This window comes from Apis dorsata, unplaced genomic scaffold (assembly GCF_000469605.1).
Source record: "Apis dorsata unplaced genomic scaffold, Apis dorsata 1.3 scaffold_127, whole genome shotgun sequence".
NCBI classification, from domain to species: domain Eukaryota; kingdom Metazoa; phylum Arthropoda; class Insecta; order Hymenoptera; family Apidae; genus Apis; species Apis dorsata.
The window spans coordinates 88413-100112 of NW_006263420.1; the positions used below are offsets into that span (position 1 = coordinate 88413).

General features: G+C 43.1%; 1 protein-coding gene across 1 annotated transcript in view; it reads left to right on the forward strand.

The window, feature by feature from the left end:
- The window catches only part of LOC102681071 (plexin-A4-like), a gene marked incomplete at its 3' end in the record, with an annotated part of 58703 nt that overhangs the window by 2797 nt on the left and 44206 nt on the right, over positions 1–11700 (forward strand). The window lies entirely within an intron of this gene.

The window sequence follows — 11700 nt, forward strand, 5'->3', positions numbered from 1 at the left end:
TTACAAAATTTTCCTATTATTGCGAATAATATTCCGTAGTATAATCGTGTATTCTCGTTATAGGGAGTTCTATAAGATATGCTTAGTCACACACGGTTTAGCACAAGTATCGCGATTTTATAGCGCATGAACACGTATCATTACTTAAGGTGATCATTTTCAGCGTTCATAAGCTTTGCGAGAATTATGCGGTTAATTTAATGCATGCACCACAACTTTGGAGGAATCTTGAATTAAGCTCGTGTGCTAGTTAGTCGATTTTGGTTACCTGATTTATTTATATATGATATTCGTTTAACGTATGGTTCGATTCAATTATTCCTTCGCGTGAGGGAACGTTTTTTACGGGAAAACTCTTCAGAGCCGATTGAATTTTTATTCAATCGTTTTTCCCTCTTCACCTCTCTCCTCCTTTTTCCTGTTTTTTAATGGAGGAAACGAAATTCAACGTTGAAACGAATATGGCAGAATTTATATTTTTGTTAACGGTGCAATTACTTTCAAAATGATTGACGTCAAATAGTATGCGCTGTTTGCGCGACCGCGTTCGTCGGATTACATATTTAGCGAATGTCTCGGCACTTTTTTTCCTTTTTTTCTCTCTCTTTTTTTTTTTATTTTCGTTCCCCCCCTTCTACCTTCGATTTTTCCCCTTTCAAATATAATTGATTGACAGCGTGCAACGTTGAAATTCAATTACCGTTGATACAACGCTCGAGTACCAGTCGACTTTTGATCAATACTCGAACTACGACCGTTTTTCCTACCATGTTTCTCGCGAATGGACATACACGGGGTAAAAAACATACGCGGCGGGGGGTGTCGCCTCGTCGAAGCCTGGGTCGTTGGACCACCCCTTTGAGAACGGTGAATTTGCTGTAATCATTTCTGGAAACGCTCTGGTCGATGGTTGGAATGTGTTTTTTTTTCTTCTTCTTCTTCTCCTTCTCTTTCTCCTTCTTCTTCTCCTTCTCCTTCTTCTTTTTCTTCTTCTTCTTCTTCTTCTTCTAGAGTCTGAAAGAAATTCGTAATTACACAGGTTCGTTAGCGGTTGCCCGGTATTTCGTTTTGAAGTTAATCGACGATGAAAGAATTTCGCTTGGGATCACGATGAGCGGGGACTTAAAATACGAGCAGCTTTCGTGGCTTTGACCATTAAAAGCCGTACTGCGATGCGGTTAACCTCAAAAAGTCTATAGTTCGGCCTTCCGTCGGCTACCCTGGGCAATTTCACTGGAGAATATGAGGAAGGATAGCGGAGGAACGAGGTCGGCCGCGTATAGGCTCCTCGTCGTCCTTTTTACTTTCTTTCGTTTTGCAGTTGCATCGAAAAGGTGTTGCGCGCGTCGTTAATGAAAGCAGGCCACCGTTTTATCGTTGATAATGCTAACTCTTTAATCGTCCAACCATCCTTTTCTTTTTGTTTTACTTTATTGCCACTGGGAAGAGGAATATCTTATAAAAAGAAAGAAAGAAACTTTTGTAATCGAAGAAAACTTTAAACAAAGAAAAGAATATAAAGGGATTAAAAAAAATTTCAACGATAACATAAGAAAAAGCAAAAGAAAGATTTGTTGTTCTCGTAAAACGTTGCTCGCGAAAATCCTTTTCAAATACACGCCTCACGTTAATCCGATCGATCGGAGAAAAAAATATGGTCATTCAGGGTCGGAGTGTACCTGAAATAACAGCAGGGCTCGTTGGATTACTCGATGTATTTGTTCAGAGGGTTCCACTCGTAAATTGTTTCTCTAGAGCTCGCGGGGAACTGTTACCATTCTCACAGATCGAACGGCGTTTGTTTGAAGGGAAGAACACTATGACTCTTACGTAATGAGTATCAGAATTCCTCAAATATTTGTAAACACGATTTTCTTTCTTGTTTCACGCGTATACAACGATTTATTAAGAATTATCAATCAAAAAATCTGAATCTCTCGAATCAAAGAAAAATCAAAGAAGCCGCCGAATGACTTGGGATCAAATTATTGATCTTCGGGTCAAATTGTATGAAAGCAAATTTGAGTTGAGTTAATTATTCGATCGGGGTAACTTGATTTCAACCGATTTAACCAATCGATTCTATCCTTATCGTTAAAAAGATCAACTTTTATTGTCCCCTTCACTTACACCGTTTAGGCAATATCCATCCTCGATATCATTCCACGTTACGAACAATGAACTATTATAGAAAGCGTGTAGAACATAAACAGAACGTGCAATGATGAAAGGTACACAAATCGTTAGAGAGAACAAGGCGCCTCGTTTAAAGTACAGATGAAACAACCTGTACCGCCTAGCTTGTATCGCACAATGATGCAACTGGGCACGGCACCCTTATAGAAAACGTGGTGCACGAGGAAGAACGAGAGGAGCATGCTTCGTGCACGACGAAACCTATGCCTCTCGACCATAGTCAGTTATATGTATACACATATATAATATATATAATACGTACATATATGTATATATATAGATACCGCGTATACACGCCGAGTCCTAGATTCTCTTGATTTCGTATCCGTGAGAGAGAAGAGAAGGAAGAAACTCGCAGCACACCAGAGTCCCACGGAGGCTCTTGGAGTGTCCTCAGTTATCTCGGTTAAAGGGGAGGGGAGGGCCTCACCTCTACGATTCTCTTCTCCTGCGGTCCCCTTTCTCTCGGCCCAATCCTTTCCAATGCATCCATCTCTATACCCTCTTCTTCCTTCTCGTTTTCTCCCTTTTATCCTCCGAGCAACAAATCTATCTCTCTCTTTTTCCCATTTCAATAGATCTTGTTTCTTCCATTCTTGTTCCTTATTACGACCAATCTAATCCTTTTCTTCTCCTTTGTTTCTCTTCGAATCTTTCTCCGTTCCAATTCGTTTAATTCTCTTTTACGTCAGCGTATCTTTTTCTCTCCGTCACAATTTCGAACAATTTTTCTATTTTTTTTTCTTTTTTTAAATAATGCTTCGTCGACAACGTTAGATAAAACACTGCTCGCCTCCCATGTTGACGGGCTACCATTGCCCAGTGACGTTTTTTATTTGTCCCTCTTATCGATCGACAATAATAAAGTTTAATTAGACCGGCAAAGAATTCCGGAGGGAATTACTCGACTCGTTTTAATATCCCTCGCGTGTTCGACGAATTCCAAAGGAGACCAGAAAGACGTCCGAAAGACCAGAGACCTAAGATACCTAAGTGACCTGACCTCAACCTGTTCCCCTGTTCGCTACTCTCGTTTCCATCGTCTCTCTTTCTCCCCCAACAGTGGACCCCTCTGTCCAGCCTTCTTTTCTCCATCCATCCCTCTTTCCTATCTTTCTTTTTTCTCTCTCTCTCCCCTTCCTTTTTCTTTCCATCGGAATTCATCTTCCACCTATACGTCTCCGTTCTCTTTCATCCGCGTCCTTTTCGGCTGCCTCGTTTCTTTTTTTCCAACCTGCCTCCCAAAACATTATTGTACCACCGTACCATTGACTCTTGTTTCGTTCGCTTTATTTTTCGTTTACGCACGCGGTGTTTAAGAAACGATCTTTATAGGCGTATCCCTCTTGGAATTAACGATTCGAGAGCAACGAATCTCGCTGTCGAATTTTGTTTTTTTTTTTTTTTTTGATCTTTGCACGTGATTATCCTTCAATTTTCATGATGGAATTACGAATCAATACGATCGATATCGATCGATTCGAAACGATTTACTCTTTCCATCCACTACTTTTTCGAATTCCATCAGCATTCACGAATACAGTCTCACGATTGTAAAATATATATCGAGAAAGGAAAAATTCACGGCGAAGATGGAAACGTCTGTAATCGTTGTTCGATGCTCTTGCGAGTGGAAACCCGTGCACTTGGTTGGAATTATAATTCCGGCTTGACCGGGTGCAGAATCATCAGGTACGACTTGGGGTTAAAGCTTATCTCTTGGACTGTTCCGCGGCAACGTAATGACGAAACAATGGCACGTCTTGATCGTGCATCGAATACCACGTGATCGTGGCTGGTTCGGCCAGATTTCACTCGCTCGCCCGCCCGCTCCTTGAATATGCAACGGCATTCCTCGTTTCTGCACACTTCTTAAAGGTCTTGATGCTCGGCCATGATTTATCGCTCGCGAAACGATGAAAGGTTTATCCTTGTTTCGATTACGCGCCAAACATTCCTCCTCGAGATTTAAAAAGAAAGAAAAGAAAAATCGCTCGCTCGAAGTTGGAATTCTGGTTCTTCAACCCGAACGGGAATCGGTTCGTGCCGGCGATGAGCGAGAAATATATTCAATCCGTGGTGGTATAATGCGCGTAAAATCTGCGAAATCACGAGACCCCCTCCTGCTCTACTCGTTGTGACTCTATAATGCAAGAGGTGAATCGTTTAACGTGTGACGGAATTTCATGCAAACGCCGGCACGAGAGACGAGAAAGGCGTGTCTCCGAGCATACCGTACCGAAAAGGTTGAGAAACGAGTCGCACGCCATTAGGTAACACGCTAATCCGTTTCCATTAGTTATCTTTCGTCTCGACGTTTGAAACTTTTACGTCACTTTCGTTAATCGTCATCGTTTCATTTAATTTTTGCCCGATAAATATCAAACTCAAAAAGTTGTAGTTTTACAAATCGACACGTATTATTCGATTTCTTCAAGAATGCACGTTTAACAAAACTAAGACGATGGAACGATAAAAAAAAGTGTATCGTTTCTCCAGCTTCGAAATATCGAAAATTCTATCCAATATTCTTCGAATACGGTGCAGAGTTTGGGTCCTCTCGTGTTCTCTTCGATGGCCGTCGGTATTCTTCTACGCCCACTCTTCCGATCCCTATCTCTCTCTCTTTCCTACGCTCTCCCCTTACGCGTTATCCCATCCTTCTTTCATCTCTTGCCTTCTTCAACCGAGTCGCCGTGCCTCGTTTTCTCATTGTCAGCGTCTGTCTCTTTGTCTCTTTCTTCTTTCGCCGCTACGTCGTCCTCCCGGGGCCTTCTCTCCCCTCTCGCCCCTCTACCTCTCTTCTCCAACTTCTCGCGTGCCCCTTCCACAAGAATTCTCCTTTTCTACCAGGTCTTTCTCGGTTGCCTCGGGCTTTCCAAACTTCACCATCTTCTCCCGTGTCTGAAGGGAGGAAGAAGAAGAAGAAGAAGAAGAAGAAGAAGAGGAAGGGACCTTCTCGCCAGTAACCTTCTCTCGACGCGCCTTTTATTTTTCTTTTCTTATTTTCTTTTTTTTATTTCCTCCGTTTTCCCCCTCCTGCTCCGTCTTGATTTCTCGACTTCTTCTCGAGTCGTCCGCCTAGCTATAGCTTGAAAATTATTCTCTCCAAGTAGCCAAGGGACGATTCGGACGAAACTACATCTATATATATATATATATATGCACTCGATTTCTTCGCTTCGTCTATCGTCTATCCATTCGTGTTGCTGTTCTCCTCCCTCGTCCCACCCTTCCACCACCCCTTAATTTTCCTCCTCGCGGGAAGAGAACCGCGGCACACCGCGATTAAGACAAAATCCAACTGATCCATCGAAGCGTAGAAGCCGTCGGTTTCCATATCTCTTCCCTCAGCTTCCCTATCGCCGCTCATCTTTCGACCTACCTAACCACGAAACTTGGGGTAATTGGATTTAATGAGCATTCTTTTCCTTCCCCGAGATCTCGATACACCCGTGCTCGTTCGATTGTGAAATACTCGAGCACGCTTTGCCCGCCTCACCGCTCGATCCGATGTAACTAACTCGCTCCGCCAACTTGCCCCGATATATCCTTGCCTCGCGTAACGTCCAGGCCCGCAATCTTAGATCGAGGTTAAATTTTCGATCGACGTTGAGCGCAAAATCGGTGGCTCTAATTCCTCTAACGGTCGCGCTCCCTCTAACGCACAATTTGCACGATATTACCATGCTTCTTCCTTTCGATTTAAACGAATCCTTCTCGCTCTCGATCTCGATCGTCATCTTATAATCTCGACGAAGCCGACAATTTTTGTGGCTGGATTCCATTTAACGGACGGATAAAATCTCGCTTTCGTTCTGTTCTCGGTCCGTCACCTACACCCTCACCCACGTTCTCGTCCCACGTCGCGCCAATCCCCTCCCCTCTCCCGATCGGAGATACCTCGTAACGACGTTTGTGGAACGGAAACGCGTTACACCGCGTGTACACAGCTTTCAAGTTCCTTCTTCTTCAGGACGTGTCGCAGTTTTCTCGTAGTTTTCCAGCCGCGAACACTTCCCCTCCCTCTTCGTGTGTACTCTCGTTTCCGGCAGCGGAAAACGGAAAACCGTGTATCGAAGTTCGGGGAAGGGAAACTATGCCATGGTTGAAAAAGTTTGCCGGCACCATCATCGTTCCTCTGCACCGCAGGACTATATCCGCCGCTGCATTTTTCGCGGAAAAGTTTCCACCTAAGTTTCCGCCTAATCGCGGCTGGAACCTCCGATTTATCGCGTTTAACGGCCGATTTCATCTAGGAATCATTGTCTTCTTCAGGTGATCAATGGTCACCCCTCGATAACGTTGATCTGTTGGAAATCATTGTTCTTTTAACGAAATTGCATGTATGCGCCGCGGGAAGCGTTTAACTCGTTGCACTCTGACTAGGATCGTCTCACCTTTGCTCCGCGTTAAAGATGCTCGATACACGTACGATCGAGGAGCCAATTGGAGACGTGTTTACTCGGTGAAATTAGCGTGAAGGCTTGTTTGAGATTGAGAGAGATTGTTAGGGGTTTGCTCGTTCTCTGGGAGTTGCCTCTTCTTCGAGGAAAATAAAAATTGTTACCTTAGAATTTGGAATTTTAGAATTTCGAGTTTCTATCCATCAAGAAGAATCGTAAAACTCGTAAAACATTCATTACGATGCAATTATTTGTGGATGAAAATTCTTCTTCTATATATCCATGATATTTATATTCGTAAATAGGAAAAAATGAGAGAAAGAAGAGGAAGAAAGTGGCACGGAAGAGGAGACATTTATTCGAGTTTGTTCGCGCTTTTATAACGGATAGGGAATCTTTTTCTTGGGATGATCTAGGGGGAAGGGAGATACGATACGAGTTCGGATACGAAACATTACTTTCATAAGATGGAGGAGAACGGAGTGTTTTCGTCATAGATTTCACTTCGAACTTCCCCGAGTTACTTACAGTTGCAAAGTTGCGCCTCGGTATCGTTGCGCCGTGCCTCGAGACCTCTTGATCCGTTTAAATTTCATTTGTGGCCGCAAGGGAGAAGCCTGCCCCTCTGTCTCTCCCCTCCTGTTGCCCCTCTTTTCCGTTTTCTGAAAAATTTGTCACCCTCCCCCGAGGCAATTTCCCGATGACACCGCGCTCGTGTTACACGCTCTTCTCCTCTTATTCTTCCTTCCACTCTCTATCTCTCTCTCTCTCTCTCTCTCTCTCCTCATGTTAAAGAGCTCGACCACCTCCCTCTCAGGGGCGCACTCGACCTCCTTGCGTCCCTCCTTTCTTTGAGCAAAAGATTAACGCACTGCATTTATTGCGGCCAGTTTCTCGGGAAACGCCTATCCATCGGGTAATTCGCCCTCGCCAAGTAACCTTCCACCTGTAACGACCGATCTCGATCACGGTCTACGTTTACCAGGGTTGTAATTATACGCGGCTTTGTTAAATATCTTTTGTTTCTTTCTTTTTTCTTCCTTCCTCGAGAGAGGAGGCGACGAGTTCGCGTTTACTTTTTCGAATCGCAACACGTTTCGGAGAAGTGGAACGACGTAGAAGACGTTAAAAGGGAATTGGTGAATGTTTCTGTAATATTCTCGGAGAGGGATGAGAAGTGATCAAATTTTTGGGGATCAGAAATGTAATTCCTCGAAATCATTATTTTTTATATGTGTATTGTAACTCTGGAAAGCGAATAATTTTCTAACGTTAAATACTGCTAATGATACGAACCGTTTCTTTTCGTGCAAGGAATTGTTATATATCTAATACAGGATAATAATAATAATATATTATAAATAACAAAAGTGAAAAATTATAATCGTAGAAAAAGTTGCTCGCAATGAAATTTCGTAGTTAGATATGTCATACATTGTAAAATCCTTTCGGTATATCTTTACGACTTGACGACCGCTTTTGTCCATGAGATTTCGATTCCTTTCAATTCTTTTTCTCTCTTCTTTTTTTTTATTTCGCGGCATAGCAACGTAAGCCTGTCTTACTTCGTTCTTAATCCCAATTCACGCTCGTCGACACGTGTTACCCGTACCATCTTCATCCACGGTGCGCGCGCGCCGCTTGTCCTTCTTTTATTGTTATAAGACACGGTTTACAATCGAATCGACTCCGTTTGTAAATTTAATCGACTCTCGAGACTGGTCGGACGGGACACGGTCGAGAAAACCAGGATGCAAAGTGGCCGTGACATTCCTTCGAATTGAAACTGGATTCCCGTAATTCGCGTAACTGTTGTTAACGGTAATTAATTGGGGTAAAAACCGACCCGATGAATGCTGAGAACGACGAATATAATGGCAATTATTCGATTCGTACTTGCTTGTTTAGGTCAAGTGTGTTAACCGTGTGTTAAAAATTGTTTCGCGGGAACTATTGTGTGTAAAAAAAAAAAAAAAAAAAAAAAGAAATCGTTAATGATATAACGTTACAATTACGAACTAGATATAATCTAACGTATACTCCAATTCCTCGATGAATATCGCATTTAACTTCGATTCGCCTCCACGAACGCATCGATATCTTCTTCTTCTCGCAAATTTTGAAACGATTACCGACCAAATTCACCTTAGACACGCGAGAGAACCGACCCATCTTTCACCCCTTCGAAGAGGGTGAACGGTTTTTTTAACGTGGAAAAAAAAAAAGATCCCTGCTCCAAATTCGCGCACACCCGATACCAGAAAAAAGATCGAGTTTAAAACGTTCCTCCCTTTCTCAAACTCTCCAATTAAATCGCAATCCCGTTCCCTGGCAAATCCTCCATCCCTCCTCCATCCAAGCGCCAATTTTCCTCTCTCTCTCTCTCTCTCTCTCCATCCCTCCATTTCCTCTTTTTTCCCCCCACACCCCCTTTAATTCATGGCGACGTAAGCCCCGGCACGAGAGAACCTCCTTAATCCCGAGGTTTCCCCCACGTCGGTGTCGGGGGCCGTGTTTTACACGTTGTCGGTTTTCGAGGCGCGGGCAAATCTCGCTTTCCGCGCGCGTGCACGCGGACAAGGGCGACAAAGGCGGGGCCTGACGCGTGTGTCGCGAGCTTTTTCTCCGCGCTTCCCAACCCGGCTTTCCCCCTACCCCCCTGTGAACCGAGGGCCCGAGTCGATGTAAAACGCGCGTCGANCCGTGGACGCGGCGCCTCGCCTCGCCTTCGAGCAGAGCAGAGCAGAGCAGAGCAGAGCAGAGCAGAGCAGAGCAGAGGGCTCGTTTTGTTTATTTTTTTTCGTGGAAAGCGGCGCGTGGCACGTGGCGGCAGCTTGCAAATGACACATGTACACGCGTCTCTCCCTCCCTCCACTGCCTCCTCACCCCGCAACGGCCCGATTACGCGCGAAACTCGCTTCGTACGGACCGATCAACGCGCAACGGTTTTCGTACAGCCCCGCAAAAAAGGATTGGCGACAATGCCGAGCCCCGCGTGAAAACTAGCGGGGAGGGGGAAGATTGTTGGGACAGCTTGCGACAACGGATTTGTCGCGTGTTTTTTTTTTTTTTTTTTTCCTTTTTTCTTTTAGGATTTGCGCGCGAGGGATCAGAGATTCTTCTCGCCGCGAGAGAATTTCTGAATGGTCTTCTGAGGAGTTGAGGTTGTTAATGGAACAGTTGTTGAGCTGCGTTTGAATATTTAGGAAAGAGATTCCAAAGTTACGTGTATTTGGGTATAGAAATTTTGGGTATATAGTGAATTTTTTTCAAACAAATTTTTAGGAAGGAAAGTGAGAATATTTTTTTCTGGCGAATAATTTTGGAAGAGGGTTAAAATTTGGACGAGCGAAATTTTCGGATCGTAACGATGGAATCGGCTTGAGTAGGCTTCGCACGTATCACGGTGGAGGAATGTTATGGGGTTGAAAGTAACGTCAAAGTATCATATCGGTCGACTAGCCGCCAAGGATTTACATTCATAGTCATGAATGAAACATAAGATAAGGAAAACCGATCGTCGGCCGCGTTTCTCGCTTAAGTAATAACGACGTGGAACATTAGGGTTGGCTCATGAATTTGAAAACAGCCCCGCTGGTTAATTTAGGATTTTCAGATATTCAGACCTAAATATACTTATACTTTCTATCCCTTCATTTTTCACCATTTTTCTTCGTATCAATTAAATACCAAAATCAACCGAGCGAAACGAGTTTAAACGAACAATTTAATAAATATCTCTTGTATCGATGTCTAGAAACTCTTGAGACTCGAAATTTTTGTTATCTTCCCGTCAACACAGTTTTCAAATCCACGATTATTAAATTGTATCGATTTTTAATCGCGTGGATCTCCTCGCAAGACTCGAGAACAAATTATCGTCTTCGTCGAAACTTTACGTCGCGAAGAGTGGACCATCGCGGATAGATATCGCAGATAGTTCGCATACGGACGTAATACTTGCTTTGAGCGCAAAGACTGCTATTTCCAGTGGCTCTTCATTATCTAAGTCCAGGACCATTAGCGTAACGAATGTCGTAAAATCAGGCTGCGAGGTTAACAGGCATCGTTGCCGTCGTATATTTACCTCTTTATCTTCGAAGGGGGCCAGGGCGCGCCCGTTCAATTACGTCGGTCGCAATGGAAAAAGATGAGGAGACTGTGTCGCGTCTCTTGATGACTCGGAAAGTCGACAACTTGCGAACGGATAAGTCTATCTGGGTGAGGATGGAGGAACGTGGCTCGTTCTCCAAGGATCGTATTGAATTAAATCTTTCCACCTTCTTCCCCGTGTCTCCTGTTAATGCGCAACGACTGATCTTGTTTGCTAACTTTTCCCTTATATTTACGTTAAATCATGGCGAAAATTGTGCCAATTTTTTAATCATTTTATATTAATTTTTCTCTCTCCTTTTTTTAACACGTTGACTGCGTGTTTTTAGCGAAATCTTCAGCCGCTGTATCAAGTGTATCATATTTTAGTAATGCGAGTCTGATGGTCGCAAGAATAATGTCTCATTTATTTCCATCATTACAGTTGGCGTCTGCAATAGAAGTATTGATAATTGTATTGATAATAGTATTGATTTAGTATATTTTGGATATTTTAATTTGAATAATTTGGATTATAATTTGGATAACATGACTTAATATAATGACTAGTCGTAATAAATGTACTTCTTAGTTGTGAATTGTATATAAATTATTCATGGTTTGGACATCAGAGGAAATGAAACGAAATTTGATTAAAAGAAAAAGATTATACGCAGTGAAAATCGCGGAGGGTATTTCAAGGCCAACTGCATGTCATTTTCGCATCCTTTGGGACGACGGCCACTTTTGATGATCTCTCAATGGAGCGTCTTTAGCGGGTCTTTTAATATTCACAAGTACGTAATGAAATCGTGTCGAGAGTAGATCTCTCTCGACTCGGTTAAAGGTCGAAACTTTGACTCTCCGCGACAAAGAGCGATCGTTCAAAAGATACGCTGGATTTCTATATTTCTGGATTTTTCAAATATCCTTGACATCATCGTTGTGTACGATACCATGCTCCCGACCTTCTTCCTTTCTTTCTTTTCTTTTTTTTTTTTTTTTT